The following is an 18,830-nucleotide window of genomic DNA, read 5'->3' as shown; positions in this document are numbered from 1 at the left end:
TCTCTGCCCCTCCCCTGCTCTCTCTCTCTCTCAAAATAAACTAAAAAAAAAAAAAAAAAAAAAAAAAGCTTCATTGAGGCATATGTAATTCCTACACAGTAAAATCACCTACTTGAAAAGCACAGCACTAATGCTAGATAAGCTGGGGGTATATGAACGTGCTTGAACAAAGAAGAAATGCATTTCACAAATATGAGTAATTATTATTGTAATACAATTTTTGGAAATAACTATAGTAAAGTTACTTTCACCTTGAAGCCAGGTGACCAGCTAGGTGGGTCTGTGTTTCATTGCCTGAACTTGGGGGTCAGTTTATAATGTCCCCGGCATGAGGTGCCGGAGAGTTTCCAAATTATAGTAGAAGGCATGACTGTTAACACCATTTAAAAATTAAAGACAACGGCAACAACATTTGGTGGGGTCAGACCGTGACCTATTGAAGAACCATGGTCTTGGTTAGCTGCCAGGCCATAAACGCCTTTACCTGTGGCTTTTGTGAGGAAATGAGAGAAGGCAAGAGCCTGTCCCCCTCTTGGAGTTCAGGAGGGTAGAAGAGCGACTACACGGAGACACAGGGGATCCTCCTGGCCCTCCCCCCAGACTTGCTGCGGAACCGTAGGTGGGGCCCTCTTCTCTCCTCCAAAATGCGGGCTCCCCATCTGTTAAAGTGGTGCTTTACTCACATTTGAAGATTCAGCAGCCTTTTCGGGAAACATGCTGCAGGCGGGCACTGTGTGAGAGAGAGAGGAGGTGGGCAGCAGAGAGAGAGAGAGAGAGGCACCGTGAAGATGAGTAAGACAGCCTCTGGGCTCAAAAAATGTCTGGTCCAGAGCTGGCAGGTGGGATTGGAGGGACAGACTCCTCGATCGACAGGTGACTGCGATGGTGGGTTAATGCACCGGGTGTGATGGCCCTGAGCAAATATCGAGGGTCTCTAAGTTCCTTCTGACAACTGTTATTTCATTCTATGAACTTAACGTAAGCTTGGTTTTTCCCTCTCTGGATAACTTTGAATAATCCGGGCTTCCGACTTACTCACTGGTTAAACCCTAACATTTAGAACAAGTGAGTAGTTCCCAATCTTTCTCCACAAAGGCTTTTCTATAAAGATTTGACCACCAAATGCTGCATTTATTATATTTTGTCTTCTCTTTCATATGAATTAGGTCCACATTATTACATTCAATCAGAACTTTGATTGATATGATACAAGTAGTGTGGTTGTAAAAGAAAGAGTTGATGGATAGACAGACAGAAACAGAATTCAAGCCCAAAGCAAGGGCACTGGTATTTAGTCCATCTATGCCATTTTATAGCAGATACTTCCAGAAAGGATTAAAGACATCTTTCAAATTATCCACACATTAAAATACAGAGGAGCCTTTCATGCTAGTGAATTCCAATATTTTCCAGGCATCTCTTCTGGATCAAGCAGTCCATGAATCAATCAATCAACGTGGGTAACCAAGTGTCCAGCCCCAAAAGAGAGGGAAAATGGACAAGCACTGGACCCAGGAGCCATCAGAGGAGAGCAAAAAAGAAGACAGTGGATGTAGAATGTGGCCACGTGTATGATTCACCTGGTAATGGTAGAACTGAGACTTGAACCCAGCTGGGTCTGGTGTATTCAAAAGCCACCGGTCCTCTCATGGCCCCACCCTGCCTCCTTTGCTTCATGATAGAATGATCACGATAATCACCGACGTGGATGGAGCCCATGCCACACGCCAGGCTCTGCCCTGGGCTTCACATGAGCTATTATTATTCCATTTCACTCATGAGGAAACTTGGCAGAGGTAAGCCACGAACCCAGGTAGTCTGGCTCCAGAGCCTTTAACCCCCGTGCCCTTTGTCCCCTGTGAATTGGGGACAAATTGGGTCTTGTAGGGGCTTGTGCAGCTTCAGATACCCTAGATACATCATACAATGATATTTCACCTTGCAATAATACATTAGATGTGAATAGCACTTTGTACTTCACCCAGGGTAACCTCACACCTCTCATTCCATCCCCACAGCAAGTATACAAGACGAGCAAGGAAGGGATTATGATTCCCCCATTTTGCAGATAATGAAACAGAGGTTAAGGAGGTTAAGTGATACGTCCAAGGCCATGGAGCTAGAACATGTTAGATACCAGACTCGGGAGGCGGGGAGTCACAACAACCAGAGAAGACTTTCCAAGTCAAGTTGCCCACTCCTCGTTTTCAGGTGGGAAAACCAGTGCCTGGAGAGCAAGCTTGCTCAAGGTCGTCCAGGAAAGATTTGTTCAAGGTCAAGTGGTAAATCAGCAGCCGAGCCATCATGTGATCAAGGCTTCTGCCTCCTTGCCCAGAGATTTACGTCATGTTGCTTTTGTCGGATCTCCAACAGTCCTCTTGAGTTTTTCGACTGCCAGACTTTGTTTAAAAACCCTTCTGGTGGAGTGTTCTGTGATACGTGACATTCTCATGAATTTCAGAGGGTGGGGGAACATCTAAGTGACCTTTCAGCTTGGAGAGCCTGTGATTCTGCCACCAGAATTCTACAGCAATTCCAAGATAATCCTCACTCTTTTGGTGCTCTCAGAAGAAAATCTCAAGTCTGGTCTCTCTCTGGGGCCTGTCCTGCTCCCTGATCTTTGGGTCTGGAGTGGGGCAGTAGTGCCAAGAAGTTTAGCTAGGACCGCTCAGATGTGTGTCTTGCAGCAGCTTCTTCCAAGATTACAATTCAAGGTCCCATTCGCCTCCTGCCAGGGAAGAGAGGAAACATCTGGGCCAGCGCTGCGTGGAGGCAGCTCCCCAGCTTGCGTGGGAGACACCCTGGGTAGGAGGCTGTGAACTCAGAGCTCTTCATTCCAGATGTGGCTCTGAGCTTTAGTGTCTGGATCTCACCTGTGAGGCTTGGACAGACACAGGGTGTGTACGGTGGCCGGGTTGGGGTGGTTGGAAGAGAAGCTTGAGAGGGAGTCCAGAGCAGTGTGCACCCGGGAAGGAAGAGCGTATGGGACTGATCAGGGATACCCCACTGGGGTGAGCCCTCTGTGATGGTTAATTTTCTGCATCCATTTGGCTGGGCCCTAGTGCCCAGGTGGTTGATCAAACACTGATCTAGGCATGGCAGGGAAGGTATCCAGTAGATGTGGTTAACATCTATAATAAGTTCATTTAAATAGAGATTACCTCTTGTAGTGTGGGTGGGCCTTATCCAATCAGTTGAAGGCCTTAAGAGCAAAAACTGGGGTTTCCTGGGGAAGAAGAAATGCCTTCTCAAGCCTGTAGCACCGACTCCTGCTTGTTTCCAGCCCTGCCTTGTGGATTTTAGACTTGGCAGTCCCACAGCCATGATAGCCAGTTTCCTAAAATAAAGGGATCTCTGAATGAATTAATGAATTAATGACATTATATGTATTTCTCCAGTTGGTTCTGTTTTGCTGGAGAACTTCTTCACGCCTCGAGAACAGATCTTACCCTTTTAGCCCTCTGTCCGCATACCCCAGCCCATCCCTCCTTACGCAGACCAGACCCCCGGGTTTCACTTCAGTCTCCTTGTCCACCCTCGTGACCACAAAAGGTCCAGAAGGATCCAGGTGGGAATGGGGTTGTAGAAGAGCAAGCTTGGCAGCAGTTGGAAGAGCCGAGAGGTCTGGAACCGTGTGGGGAGACAGACCAGGTCGCGCCTGGCTTTTCAGGATGCGAGCAGCAGCCCGGACAAACGGATCTGTCTGCAAGGATATTTTTCAGGCGTTGGCAAGAGAGGCTATGCCAACGTTTTCCCAGCCTTTCCCAGCATTCGAAAATGGTTTTCCTGGGAAGAATCTCCTTGATCAGTGCCCACAGCACCATGGGAAGGGGGCTATTTCCTGCCGGCTCTGTAAACGGGCTGGGGACCTATGATTTTGTAGTAGTCGGGATTCTTGGTTACAAGTAACCAGGACTGTCTGTGGCCATCTTCAGCAGGGAAGGACTTAAGGGAAGACAGTGAGGGGAGTCAAGGGAACCATGGGAACCCCAGCCAATGGGATACTGCAGGCACAGTCTGATCCAGGGGCCTCGACTGAGACTGAATTTTACCAGCAAGGATCCACTCACCACTCACTCAGGAGTCAGCCTATGGAATGAGTACCTGATTGGCTGAGGTTGTATTTCACACATGCCTATTCACTATCCAGGTAGGAGGAGACGCTGGGGAAGAATCTGGCTTCACTTTGCTTTTACAGTAATGGTGGCCATGGGAAATGGATGCTAGTTTTTTCCTTCTTCACAATGGGGAATTCCCCCCAAAGGAAAGCAGGGTTCTAGGTGGGGGTAGATGTTGGACAGATTACAAGTAACGGCTAAACCTTTGGAGCGGTTGTCCTTCTTAAGCCACTAACAGTTAGATGGTGTTGCTTAAAAAGCAGCCAAGTGGACAGAACTTAAATGTGAACTTGGATGTCCTGAGATCAAGTTCTACCACTTAATGGCATCCTGATTCTGGGCAAGTTCTCTCACCTCTAAGAGCCTCGATTTCCTTCTCTGAAAAGTGGGGAGAATAACAGCACAGACAGCTCACAAAATTGCAGGTGAAAACACTTTGTATTTTGAGCCCTAGAGGGTGCTGGTGTTGGAGCATCCAGGCCCGAGGCATCTTTTCCTCCTGGTGCCCAGTTCACAGCCTGGCACCTAGTAAATGCCCAGTAAATGTTTGTCGAGTGAATGGATAAACAAGCAAGCAAGTGATTTTTATGGTCGTCCTAACTTGACCATCAGCTTTGCAGAAAAAAAAAGGACAGACGTTGTTGGATTCTGATGTGGGTTTTGTGAGCTGAAGCTTCACAAATGAGATTATGTGTATATATATATTTTAAACAACCCCTTTGACATTTTCATTTTAATATGTGAAACTCGGCTACTTGTTTCAGGGAAAGTTTGTAGGAAAAAAAGCTTCCAGCTGGCTTTGGGGCAGCCCATAAAAATATACTGAAAACTGACCGGTTAGAGATGAGGGGCTGTCGGGGGATAGAGATCAGTGACGCCATAAAACCTGGTGAGGCCCACAGCATTTCGACAATTAGCTCTCTGGGCAAGAGGCTGCATTCTTCATTCCTTCCTGGTTCCTAGTCAAAGGATGGGGCCCAGAATCTCTTAAAGAGAAAACACAGCTTTCAAATAACAAACACGTCTTTGACCCAGGCAGGCTGTGATTCAAAGGGTTTCAAAGGGCGTGGGGGAGGGAAGGGTTTTCAAGAGCTTTAACTGCCCCGGCCGATCAGAATGCCCCCAGCTCTCCCTCCCTGGCAGAGTTCCAAACGCTACCCCTGTCTCCACTCAAGTCTGACCTCCTCCAGGAAGCCCTCCTTGGTAACTCCAGCAAATCATGGGTTTGTTCAGCCCTCTGACTCTTTGACTTAAAACGCTCCAGAGGTGCCTCCTAGTGTCAGGGTCAAGTTCAACCGCCTTGTGATTTGGCCCCTCCCGCCTCTGTGGCCTCTTATGCTCCCCACCCCCAGCCTTGATCCAGCGGTGCCAGACAACCTTCAGCTCCACCTTCTCCCCCCTCCTCTTGGGCCTCAGCATCTTGGACTGTACCCTTGCTTTGGCTGGGATTTTCCTCCTCCTTCTTTATGTGGCTGGGTGGTATTTACTCCCAAACTTAGCCCAGGCCTCTCCTCCAGAGAACAGGGGGAGACAGTTTGAGTCTCCCAGGACCGGTTAGGTGTTTCTGCAAGGGCTCCCCAGGGTCCTCACCGCACTTACTGTGCAGTCCGCTCCCTTCTGGGACCTTTGCTCATCTCTGTGTCTCTACATTCAATACCAGCTCTGGCTCAGAGAAAGTGCTCAGTTTTACAGTCCTGTGCCTCACACCGGCAGCACATACTGAGATCACCTCGGGAGCCTTGAAACGCAGACACCTGTGTTCTCATCCCGCAAGCTCGGATTTAATTGGTCGGGGGAGGGGGGGAGGGCTGGGCCTGGGGTTGGGGAGCATGGGTTGAAAACTTCCCCAGGTGGTTCTTATGTGTGGCCAAGGTTGAACAGCACTGTGATTTATAGCACTTGACTTAGGACTTCCCCAGCAGCTCAGAGGAGCTGTACTCAGGGCACCTCTCACAGAGCATGATCTTGAACTCACAGCTCCATTGAACTTGCCACAGGTTGTGTTGAAAGAAGCACTATTCATGCTCCTACCTGGAGCAGCGGTGCTCAGTAGCTATATACCCCCTGCCCTGCTGCACCCCCCTCCCAACCTTCCAGGCCTATTAGGAGGGACCACCTGCATCACAATACTTGGGAGAAGGGTGCCTGTCTGAGCCCCACCCCGGATCCAAGGAGCCCATCTGGGACCCCGCAATGTGAACAAGTTACTGGATGATTCTGATGCATGCCCGTGTGCTACAGCTCGGGGCTTCGAGCTCCCCAGGACTTGCAACGCCAGGCAAGGAAGTTAACAACATAAAGCGTCTTCAGGGAACCACGGGAGGGGATTGGAAAACTACTTAGCCCTAGCCAATCCTTGTTCTTTGGGAATGTGGGCCCCATGTTGTCATTCTCCACCCCCCCCATTCTTTTTTAATAGACCTCCCAAATCTGGATTTTTCTGTGAAATCTAACAGTTTAAAGTTGACGAGTGATTCAATCACGTTTTAAAAGTTTTTATTTAATTTCCAGTCAGTGAACACATAGCATTAGTTTCGGGTATACAATATTCAGCGTTTCTATACACTTCTATCCATCACCCAGTGCTCATCACAAGTGCCCTCCTTAATCCCCATCACCTGTTTCACCCATCCTCCCCCCCCCCCCCATCAGTTCTCCATAGTTAAGAGTCTGTTTCCGGAGTACCTGGGTGGCTCCGTTGGTTGAGCGTCCGACTTCGGCTCAGGTCGTGATCTTGCTGTTCGTGGGTTCGAGCCCCGTGTCAGGTTCTGTGCTGACAGCTCAGAGCCTGGAGCCTGCCTTGGATGCTGTGTCTCCCTCTCTCTCTGCACTCCCCCACCCCCCACTCATGCTCTGTCTCTCTCTCTGTCAAAAGTGAACATTAAAAAAACCAAAAGAGTCTGTTTCCTAGTTTGTCTCTCCCCTTGCTCATTTGTTTTGTTTCTTAAATTTCACATATGGGTGAAATCATATGATATCTGTCTTTCTCTGACAAATACACTTAGCATAATACACTGTAGCTCCAACCACGTCATTGCCAATGGCAAGATTCCAATTCCTTTTGATGACTCAGTAATATTCCATGGTGTATTTTTTTTAAAATTTTTTTTAACGTTTATTTATTTTTGAGACAGAGAGAGACAGAGCATGAACGGGGGAGGGTCAGAGAGAGGGAGGCACAGAATCTGAAACAGGCTCCAGGCTCTGAGCTGTCAGCACAGAGCCCAACACGGGGCTCGAACTCACGGACCGTGAGATCATGACCTGAGCCGAAGTCGGCCGCTTAACCGACTGAGCCACCCAGGCACCCCTCCATAGTGTATGTTTTTTATCCATTCATCAGTCGTGGACACTTGGGCTGCTTCCGTAACTTGGCTATCGTTTCTTTTTTTAATGTTTATTTATTTTTGAGAGAGAGAGAGAGAGAGACAGAGCACAAGTGGAGGAGGGGCAGAGAGAGAGAGAGGGAGACACAGACTCCAAAGCAGGCTCCAGGCTCTAAGCTGTCAGCACAGAGCCGGACGTGGGGGTCGAACTCATGAACATGAGATCATGACCTGGGCTGAAGTCAGACGCTCAACCGACTGAGCCCCCGGGTGCCCCTGTGATTTGCCTATTGTTGATAACGCTGGTATGAACATCGGGGTGCATATACCCCCTTGTAATCCAATCAATTTAAATATCCTTCTCGGACCAAACAAAGCTCACCCGAGGACTGCACTTAGCCAGTTGACTGCAAGTTTGCTGTAAATGTTTCCTACAAACACTGCATATGGATTAAGCCAGGGCGAGGCATGCTTGCCCTGTGCTGTCATCCTCTCCCTGCTGCAGAAAGGCTGCAGGACTTGGGCCAGCATGGAGGGCCTACGGGAAAGGGCCCCTGACACCTGTGTTGTATGTGCAGCGTTGTGGACATCGCTCCCTATGTTTGACGATGCTCTGTCTCTTCTGCGAACGCACCGGGAAAAGGCCTCTCTGGTCCTGGGACCTACGTGAGTCATGTTTCTCCTCTTGCAACTGGTTCATGGATCCCGAACGGCGTGGGATCTGGTTTTGGCTGCTGGAGAGGTCAGAGGACAACCTGTAGCCTGTCTCTGTACCACGTAGGACCTCAAGGCCTGTACTTTGGATCACTGTTTCATTCCTGGGCTCTTCTGACCTTTTCAACTTCTGTTTTCCATTTGTCACTCCTCCCGTGACCACACCTTTAAAATTTTAGTCTCTCAAATACAGAAGTTCTGTTATGTGTTTTCTGGAACAAGGCATGCTATAAATAAATAAGCCCATACAAAGTAGCAAGTGCTCAAAAAAAGGTTTGTTGAGTAAGTGACTGCTTAAATGATTCATCTTGCAGAACCACCCAGAGCCTTGCACAGCAGGTGTTCAGGAAACGAGGGCAGGATGCTAGGGTGGAAAGCGACAGTTTAGAGATGGAGAGACAATAGGTCTGTCATTTCCCAGCCACTAGGACTTCACACAAATTATTTAACCTCTCTTAGCCTTCATTTTCCCACCTGTAAAATGGGGATAATCTCAGCACTCACCTTATTCATCAGAGCTGTTGGAGGATTGAGTGGGATTATGTATGTAAAGTGCCTGGTACATAGCAAGCACTTGATAAATAGCGGCTGTGACTATTAATAAGAGCTCCCTCATATATGATGTCATTCTTTAATAGTCTAATTAATAAGGTGCAGCATGAATGAGAATAGACTCTTGCTCTGCTCAAGCCCGCTAGAATCTGACAAAGAAGCCACATGTACACGCTGGGGAATAAAATGGAAATGAATTCTGGGAAGGTCTCCAGTTCCTCAGCTCTCTGTCCCAAGTCTCTGCTTACCACGCCCAGGGCCCCCGTGGTTACAGCAGTGATGGCAGGTCGCTTCCTGTTGGGGGTGGGGGGGGGTGGGGTGGGGGGCGGGCATCACTCTCCAGCGTGCTCAGGTGCTGAAGACCCTGTCCTGCCCTGAGCATAACTCAGCTCCCCAGCCCGAGTCCTGAACACCCCTTTTCTGGAAGCCTCTGGCAGTTTCCCCCAAGCTTTCCAGCTCCTTCCCTGGCCCTGAGCGGCCCCTTTCCTAGTGATCACTTAGGAGCAAATTCATCATGAAGGGTCATTTGCCCTCATTGCTTGATGGCCGCACCCCCACTGTAGGAAATTTGTGTCCTGTTGGTGTTCAGGGGGAGCACTTCCCGAGGACTGAACGGAGCACAGGGAGGGCAGTCCTCTGGGGACGGAACATCAGGTGGACAGTCAGGAACGTAGCCCTGTAGTATCGTGATGGGTTAGGTAAATTCATCACAGATCTTCGCCGCGGGAAGTGGCATTATGGGGAACGTAAGGTCTGCCTAAATGCCAAAAATTGATCCAGAGGGGGCATCGTTGTGGAGGGCACAGGTTCCCAAAGTGTGGTCCCGGCACCAAAAGCATCAGCATCAACTGGGAATGTGTGATAAATGCAAATCACTCAACCCCACCCCAGAACTACTGAGTCACAAAACCTGGGTGTGGGCCCAGCACTCTGTGTTCTAATAAGCCCTCAGGGTGATTTGGATGCACGTGCCGTTTGTAGCCCAGTGGAGTAGAGCCTGGGTTCCAGCTCCCAGCCTGAACTCCCTCATCTGTAAAGAAGGCCGGTGCTTCTACAGTAGGAGTCTGTCAGGGAAATGAGACTGATGTGGGAATCGGGCCTCACCCGGTGGGTGCCGAGCAATCCCCTCACCTGGTCAAGCATCAAGCCAACCTTGGAGTGTTGATTGCCACCTGGTGCTGCTCGGGGACGGGCACCGTCAGTCACAGACCCTAAGACAAGGGCTTCAGCAGGGAGGAGAAAAGAAGACAAAGTTACCGGAAACCTGATTGGAAGGGTTGATTGGGCCCCTAAATGCCAACCTTGGGATTTTTATTTGAAATGTTTGTTTTTTTTCTGCAATAGAAAAACAGGATCCTTGGGATTCCTGAGGCCCCTGGGGCCACCTTGCCCCTGTCCTTCTAGACCACGTTGCAGCCCCTGGCAAGTCCCTGGTGGGGCTTGCTGGAGGGGCACCTGCTGGCGCCCAGCGTCCCCCCCTACACAGGTTAGCTCGCTTCCTCGGGTCAGGCCCTCCCTTCGCCCCCCTGGGCGGCGCTCAGGCAGGGGGTGGGTAAGGCGGGGCAGGAGGCCCCGGAGGCCTGGAGAGGCCCTGGCTGCCCCGGGAGGGCCTGGCGCGGTCCGGGAACCGGCTCCTGGGAGAGCAGAACCGCGTGCTTGGAATGCAAGCGTCGCTCAACGCATTCCTTCTGGCTGCGGGTGCTGGGCGGCGCTGGGCCCGGCCCGAGCGGACCGAAGGGAGGAAGCCGACTGCGGCGATCATTCGGCCGGGCGCTGCACGGGTCGCCCCTGCCCCGTTCTCCTGCAAGAAAGCACAAAGAAAGTTTATTTGTGCTCCTGTGTTGTCTGTCTCCCCAGCCACCCGGGGCGCGGGGCTGTTGACCAGTGATTCCCGGGACTAGCACGGTGCCAGGAACTTAGTAGATGTTAGGAGGATTTGATGAGTCAACACTTCATAGACAATGTATTGGGAGAAGGCTTTAGGAATTTTCCCCCTTAAACCCAGCCCACAGTCACCCTGAGCGCTCAGTTCCCTCCCACCTACCATTCCCAGGGGAAGCTTCCCTGTGTCAGGATCTCAGAGTGTGATCCCAGGGAATGGCCCCGGGCTTGGATATTCAGCTCCGCCCTTGATGACAGCTGGGCTCAGGGCCGCTAATAGGACTTGTCCAAAGTCAGGCAGCTAGCAAGGAGCTCTCCCCCTCCCTCCCCCACTCCATGGGGATCTGAAGCTAGGTTAAAGGACCCAGGTCCAGTGCTCTTTCTGTCTGAGCTCCACAAGGAGACAGGTCCTGCTGAAACTTTACCCTGGCATCCTGAGGGTTTTTCTCACTTGGATTCCAGAGTTGCTGAAACTCATAAAGGAATTGACTCCTTAAGAAAACAAAACAGGGGCGCCTGGGTGGCTCAGTCTGTTAAGCGTCTGACTTTGGCTCAGGTCATGATCTCACGGTGGGTGAGTTCGAGCCCTGCCTAGGGCTCTGTGCTGACAGCCTGGAGCCTGCTTTGGATTCTGTTTCTCTCTCTCTGTTCTTTCTCTGCCTGTTCTCTGTCTTTCAAAAAAAAAAAAAAAAAAAAAAAGAAAGAAAACAAAACATAGCAACCTCCAGCAAGATTTTCAATAAAATCTTTTTTTTTTTTTCAGCTTCATTGATGTATAGTGGACACATAAAATTGTGGGAGGTTTTTGAGCTCTCAAATTTAAGGGAGCCCAATGGCCTTAAACAGGGTCTGTGATTTTCCTGTTGTGTTTCTGCTCCAGCTATAGGAGCATGATCACGTGATTAACAGGCTCTTTGGTAACGCCCTGAAAGCCCTCCAGTTAAAATTAGGAACCTAACAGGGACTTCGGTTACCATTGTTATTCAACATTGATCTGCAAGTGTAAGCCACCCCTGTAAGATGTGAAGCAAGAAGGTGAGGGGGAGAAAAAGACACTATTACTGCTTAAGGACTCTGAAATTGGGAGTTAATATCAACTATTTTATCTGATTCTTGTAGCACCTCAGCAAGCTGGGCAATGCTTACTTGTATCTCGGTATTATTTTCGTAGTTTACGTGCAAGGGAATTAAACTTCGTAGATCATAAATCACTCGCTTGTGTTTATCCGCCCAATGGTCCTGTGGCTCCAGAGTGCTACTGCTGTTGGAAAGGAGGCAAAATGAAGCTGAGTTAAAGAGGATCTGTTTGTGCCCCTTGGAAACCAAGACAGTTAACTGAAAAAGCTACTAGGATTAATAAGAGATTCAGTGAAGCAACTGGATAGGAAAGGTGATCACAGTCCTGTATATCTGTACCATCTACGTACCAACAAAACCAACTAGAAAATAGAATTTTTATTAAGAAGATCTCAGTCGTAAAATACCACTGATGAAACTGAACAAGAAATCTGAAAAATTTACAAGTAGAAACGACAAATTCTTATTGAGAAACACACAAAGAAATAAAGGGAGGTTCTGTCATACGATGGTCTTGGATGGGAAGACTGGATATTGTACAGCTGTCAGCTTCCCTCGAGTTACATTGCAAGTTTAATGAGAGTCCAACAAGAAATCTTTGAAATATTTAATAACGTTTGTTGTACCTGGAAGAATAAAAAATCAAAATATGTTGAAAAATAAGTCATTAAAATTTCTTTTTAATATTTATTTTAAAGAGAGAGGGAACAAGTGAGGGAAGGACAGAGAGAGAGAGGGAGGCACAGAATCTGAAACAGGCTCCAGGCTCTGAGCTGTCAGCACAGAGCCCAAGGCGGGGCTTGAACTCACGAGCCTTGAGATCAAGACCTGAGTCGAAGTCGGATACCTAACCGACTGAGCCACCCAGGCACCCCAAGAGTCATTTTTTAAGAAGAGTAATTCGATGTGTGAAGGAAAATAACAGCTGTCCTGGAACATTTTACAACACACTAAAGCTATAAAAATCAAAACAGAGTGGAAAGGATGTAACAAATGGCAAAAAAAAAAAAAAAAAAAAAAAAGATAAAAAAAAACACAACCAGCTCACAGACAGTCCTTATCACCTAGAGGCTTCAGTATATGATAAAGATAGCAGCACAAATCACCAGGTAAAGAATGGTTCCATAGGAAGGCTACTACGATTGGCCAGCCATCTGGAAAAAAGAGCCTTGCCTCTCACTATATATAAAATAAATTTCTGATGGAGGAAAGAGTTTAAAGAAATGAGTCCATCCAAAGGGCTAGTATCCAAAATCTATAAAGAGCTCACCAAACTCCACACCCGAAAAACAAATAACCCAGTGAAGAAATGGGCAGAAAACATGAATTGACACTTCTCTAAAGAAGACATCCGGATGGCCAACAGGCACATGAAAAGATCCTCAACGTCGCTCCTCATCAGGGAAATACAAATCAAAACCACACTCAGATATCACCTCACGCCAGTCAGAGTGGCCAAAATGAACAAATCAGGAGACTATAGATGCTGGAGAGGATGTGGAGAAACGGGAACCCTCTTGCACTGTTGGTGGGAATGCAAATTGGTGCAGCCACTCTGGAAAACAGTGTGGAGGTTCCTCATAAAATTAAAAATAGACCTACCCTATGACCCAGCAGTAGCACTGCTAGGAATTTACCCAAGGGATACAGGAGTGCTGATGCATAGGGGCACTTGTACCCCAATGTTTATAGCAGCACTCTTAACAATAGCCAAATTATGGAAAGAGCCTAAATGTCCATCAACTGATGAATGGATAAAGAAATTGTGGTTTATATACACAATGGAGTACTACATGGCAATGAGAAAGAATGAAATATGGCCCTTTGTAGCAACGTGGATGGAACTGGAGAGTGTGATGCTAAGTGAAATAAGCCATACAGAGAAAGACAGACACCATATGTTTTCACTCTTATGTGGATCCTGAGAAACTTGACAGAATCCCATGGGGGAGGGGAAGGAAAAAAAAAGAGAGGTTAGAGTGGGAGAGAGCCAAAGCATAAGAGACTGTTAAAAACTGAGAACAAACTGAGGGGTGATGGGAGGTGGGAGGGAGGGGAGGGTGGGTGATGGATATTGAGGAGGGCACCTTTTGGGATGAGCACTGGGTGTTGTATGGAAACCAATTTGACAATAAATTTCATATATTGAAAAAAATAAAATAAAAAAATGAGTCCATCAAAATTAAAAGAGAATCAAAATGACTCTTTTTCTACATTGGTTTTACATTTTACCCTTTTGTTTGGAAGTTGCAGAAATAGTCCAGAATCCTCAGGTACCCCATCACCTAGCTCTCCCCAGCGACAGCTTCTTATGTAACTATGGGACATTTTCAAAACCAGGAAATTGAAATTGGTACAATGCTATTAACAAACCACAGAACTTACTTGGATGAGGACATATTACACAATATGAAATACAATTCCATTTAATTTTTTTTAACGTTTATTTATTTTGAGAGAGAGAGTGCGAGTGGGGGAGAGGGGCAGAGGGAGAAAAAAGACCGAGAGAGAGAGAGAGAGAGAGAGAGAGAGAGAGAGAGAGAATTTTAAGCAGGCTCCAAGCTCAGCTTGGAGGGCTCAATCCCACCACCCTGGGATCATGACCTGAGCTGAAATCAAGAGTCAGATGCTCAACCGACTGAGCCACCCAGTTGCTCCTAGATTCTTTTCGTTTTAAATTTTTTTAAAGTTTATTCTTTTATTTTGAGAGAGAGAGCCAGTGGCGTAGGGGCAGAGAGAAAGGGGAGAGACAACCCTGAGCAATCTCTGCAGTGTCAGCGCGGAGCCCGATGTGGGGCTCAAACCCATGAACCGTGAGGTCATGACCTGAGCTGAAATCAAGAGTTGGGCACTTCGCTGACTGAGCCGCCCAAGTGCCCCTATATTTTTTTTAATGGTATAGAAAACTGTCAATAGGAAATAGGAAATGCAAGGTAAAGAATGATGTACACATATCCCAATATTGATGATTGTGTGTGTGTCTGGTTCATCCATATCTGTACCTATACTCCATATCTACGTCTGGAAGGAAATATACCACCATGTTAATAGTAGTCATCTCTGAGTAGTCGGATGCTTTTCTGTATTTCCCCTTCCCTTTTAAAAGTAATGAGCAGCTATCACTTTTATAGTATTATTTTTCAATGGCTTTATCGAAGTATCATTTATTCGCCATAAAATATACCCTACCTTTATATTATTTTTAAATTACTATATAATCTGTCTGCTTAAAAACAAATGTGTACTTAGAAAATAGAACGTGATTTAAAACTAAAAACGAATCTATGGGGCGCCTGGGTGGCGCAGTCAGTTAAGCGTCCGACTTCAGCCAGGTCACGATCTCGCGGTCTGTGAGTTCGAGCCCCGCGTCGGGCTCTGGGCTGATGGCTCAGAGCCTGGAGCCTGTTTCCGATTCTGTGTCTCCCTCTCTCTCTGCCCCTCCCCCGTTCATGCTCTGTCTCTCTCTGTCCCAAAAATAAACGTTGAAAAAAAAAAAACTAAAAACGAATCTAGATGGTATCAGTTAGGATTTCACCAAAGAAACAAAAAAAATACACCAGTATGTATGTGTGTGTATATGTGTATATATATATATATATATATATATATATATATATATAAACACCACCGACCTGTACACTTTAAAGGGGTGACTTGTATGGCATGTGAATTATATCTCAATAAAGCCATTACCAAAAAAATCCCTGGCTCTGCCCCTCGCAATAGCTGGAAGAGGGACATCCCCTGCCTCTGCCTCAGTTTCCTTCTCTTCAATGGCGATAGTGACAGCGGGGACCTCACGAGCTTGTTGTGTTAATGAGAATTACTTAACTATTTCACACAGTGCTGGATACACCTGGAGCCCTTGGTAAATACTAACAACATGGAACATTCTCAAGGGCTGGGCACCAGCATCGGGCACCACTAGGCAGGTTCCTGCATGAGGTCAGCACTCTTCCAAGTGCTAATGTGTGCGGACTGGGCAGGGGAGGAGACGAGGCCCAGAGCAGGCCAACCCAGAGCTCTCTAAGGGATGGGGCAGGGACTGGAAGCCAGGTATTCGTGATGCTGGAGTCTGGGTTCTGAGCCATCAGGCAACTCTGGTTTTCATGTAGCTTTGCCTTTATGTTTGCATGGATTTTTTTTTTTTTCTACTCGGACCCACTTTATTCTAGAAGATGTTACCTGCACAGCCTGAAGCTGAGTTTCAGCCACCCCCACCTCCTTCCAAATTGCTTCTGGCCTTTTCTCTTGCTTAGGATACTTTCCAAGGTATAAAATACCCCCAGAGAAAGGCTGCATGAGACCTGGCAAGCGGCCCGCGTTGGGTCCTCAGGGTCAGGCTTTGGGGAGGAAAGGCTCAGACTCTGCTCAGCCCCCTCCTCGCTTGTAGAGACCTCCTGGCCTGGGCCTCGACATGGAAAACGCGCAGATTATGATACTCTACTTGCCGTGGGATGTTGAGAGGCTTGCTTACCAGCCCTGAGAGGCTCCAAACGTGGAGCCTGGTCCCCGGAGACCCCCGCTGGCAGGGAAATGGTGGCCTGGGGCTGGCCCACACCCAGCAAGCTTGAGAGCCAGCGGCGCTGAGGCTGCTAAAAATAAAAGTCAAGTCTGGCAGGGACTTGGGCCCGGCCGGAAGTGGGACTCGCCCCAGGGGGAGGGGCGTGGGAGAGGAGGGTCTTGATCTGACCCCAACGTGCAGGGTGGGTGGGGGGCTGATTCTTCTCCCCAGCACCATCCCCCCGCCCCATCCCCAACTATAGCACAGGGGGTGGGGCCCGGTCTGCCCAGCCCAGCTCGAGGCAGTGAGAAAAGTCCACCTCGAGAGCGCTGGCCCATGGGAATGCAGTGCGAGCTGCGTGTGTAATTCTGAATTTTCCAATATCGACGCTTAAAGAAAGAAGCGGGGGAAATTAATTTTCATCATATAGTTAATCTAATATATTGAAATGCGGGTCATTTCAACGTGTCGTCAATATAAAAATTGTCATGAAATAAATTCTCCTCTTTGCAGTGAGTCTTGGAAATGCGTGTATTTTACATTTCTTTATTTATTTATTTTTATTTATTTACTTTTTTTAACGTTTATTTATTTTTGAGACAGAGAGAGATAGAGCATGAACGGGGTGGGTCAGAGAGAGACGGAGACACAGAATGCCAAACAGGCTCCAGGCTCTGAGCTGTCAGCACAGAGCCCGGCGCGGGGCTGGAACTCACTGGCCGGGAGATCGTGACCTGAGCTGAAGTCGGACACTTAGCCAACTGAGCCACCCAGGAGCCCCTACATTTATTTTTGAGAGACAGGGTGAGACAGAGTGTGAGTGGGGGAGGGGCAGAGAGAGAGGGAGACTCAGAATCCCAAGCAGGCTCCAGGCTCTGAGCTGTCAGCACAGAGCCCGATGCAGGGCTTGAACCCACAGACCGTGAGATCACGACCTGAGCTGAAGTGGGACGCTCAACCGACTGAGCCACCCAGGCGCCCCAAAATGCGTGTATTAGAGGTACAGCTCATCTCAGTTTGGAGTGACCACATTTCAAGTGCGGCCTTAGTTCCGAGTTGCCACGGTAACACATTATCACAATCTCAGTGGCTCAAAACAGCATAAATGTATCATCTTAGGATTCTGGATGCCGCAAGTCTTGAAATGAGTCTTATGGGGGCTTTTAAAATCAAGGTGTTGGGGCGCCTGGGTGGCTCAGTCGGTTAAGCGTCCGACTTCGGCTCAGGTCATGATCTCACAGTTCGTGGGTTCAAGCCCTGCGTCGGGCTCTGTGCTGACAGCTCAGAGCCTGGAGCCTGTTTCATATTCTGTGTCTCCCTCTTTCTCTGACCCTCCCCTGTTCATGCTCTCTCTCTGTCTCAAAAATAAATAAATGTTAAAAAAAAAAATAAAAAAAAATAAAATCAAGGTGTTGGCAGAGCTGGGTTCTCGCCGGAGACTCCGGGGGAGAATTCCTTCCTTATCTTTTCCAGCTTCTGGGGGCCACCTGCATGCCGTCCACGTGTCCCTTCCTCCGCCTCCAAAGGGCATCATCACAACCCTTGCTTCCATGGGCACATCTTCTCCCCCCTGCTTTGGTTGTCTGTCGCTTTGCCTTCCCTGACTCTGATCCCCTGGACTCCCACCTATGAGGATTCTTGTGATCATATTGGGTCCACCCAGATAATCCATAACCTCCCTGTCCCGAGATCCTTAATCACATCTGCAAAGTCCCTTTGCCATGGAAGGCAGCGTAGGCACCCTTTCGGGGGTTAGGATGTGGAGGTCAGCCTGCCACACGTATCGGTGACTACCAGGCTGGATGGCACAGCTCTAGGGAATCGAGGTGGAAAGTCTGGTCAGATCTCCTAGCTTCACAGTGCAGCCCAACCACTAACAGGCTGTGGGGTCTTGGGCGAGTCACTTCATGTCCCTGATTGACTCTGCTTGCCTCGTGCATAAGATGGGGCTGATGATGCCCACGCCTGAGAAAATGCAACAAGCTACCGGGCATATAAGTGCTTGTTCAACTGCAAGAGGGGTGGCAATACACCGGCAGGCTGGAGCCCGGGGCTGCCCCGTGCCGGGACACCTGACTGCTTGGAGGGTCCTCAGAGGCCATCGGTACAGCGGCCTCGTTTTACACGTGGGAAAACTGAGGCCCAGAGCCGGAAGAGGCTTGCAAAAGGTTCCTAGTGATTTGGCAGCTGAGCCAAGGAGGGGACCCAGTGGGAACCCTTCCCATCCATGTCACATTGCCCAACCGCTATGAGTCTCAGTTTCCTCACCTGTAAAAGGCAACTCGTAACAGGCTCTGGTGAAGGTCAAAGGATGTCCAGGTTTGTCCAGGGTGTCCAGGTTTGAACATGCTCTGGGGACAGAGGGTTGTGTGAAGGAAGGTCTCGATGACACCTGGGCACAGTGTTGAGTATCTCTCCAGGGCAAAGGTGGCTGTGCCCTCTGCCTCCCTGGCTTCAGGCCTCTGGATACTTCGGAGGACCTCAAGGGACCTGTTGAGCACCCTCATAAGCTCTTCCTGTCTTTCTGTCTATTCTCCTCTCCGCCTTCTAGAACCAAGTCTGGGGAGCAGCAGGAAGCTGGCTTTCTCCTTGTTGCCAAGGGGCCTGGAGCTCTTTCCTGGCAGGTGACCTCCCCAAGGCTCGGCTCTCACCTAGCTC

General features: G+C 48.6%; 2 long non-coding RNA genes across 3 annotated transcripts; both read right to left on the bottom strand.

Moving 5' to 3' along the window:
• Positions 1-48: 48 nt before the first annotated feature.
• On the bottom strand, positions 49-6,176 carry LOC113592857 (uncharacterized). The gene is made up of 3 exons (XR_008290989.1): positions 5,709-6,176; positions 3,162-3,337; positions 49-2,728 (listed from the first exon to the last, which is right to left on the bottom strand). It is a non-coding gene; the product is annotated as an uncharacterized LOC113592857 (long non-coding RNA).
• Positions 6,177-6,770: 594 nt separating this feature from the next.
• LOC128312121 (uncharacterized) lies at positions 6,771-16,713 on the bottom strand. 2 transcript variants are annotated; one of them, XR_008290987.1, is made up of 4 exons: positions 16,146-16,713; positions 11,738-11,852; positions 9,842-9,933; positions 6,771-8,522 (listed from the first exon to the last, which is right to left on the bottom strand). It is a non-coding gene; the product is annotated as an uncharacterized LOC128312121 (long non-coding RNA). The 2 variants fall into 2 exon arrangements; XR_008290988.1 differs by lacking the exon at positions 11,738-11,852.
• Between the last annotated feature and the right edge of the window lie 2,117 nt (positions 16,714-18,830).

The sequence above is a fragment of the Acinonyx jubatus genome, chromosome D4 (assembly GCF_027475565.1).
Source record: "Acinonyx jubatus isolate Ajub_Pintada_27869175 chromosome D4, VMU_Ajub_asm_v1.0, whole genome shotgun sequence".
NCBI classification, from domain to species: domain Eukaryota; kingdom Metazoa; phylum Chordata; class Mammalia; order Carnivora; family Felidae; genus Acinonyx; species Acinonyx jubatus.
The sequence above is the reverse complement of the archived record's forward strand: the minus strand, read 5'-3'. Positions and strand labels throughout refer to the sequence as shown.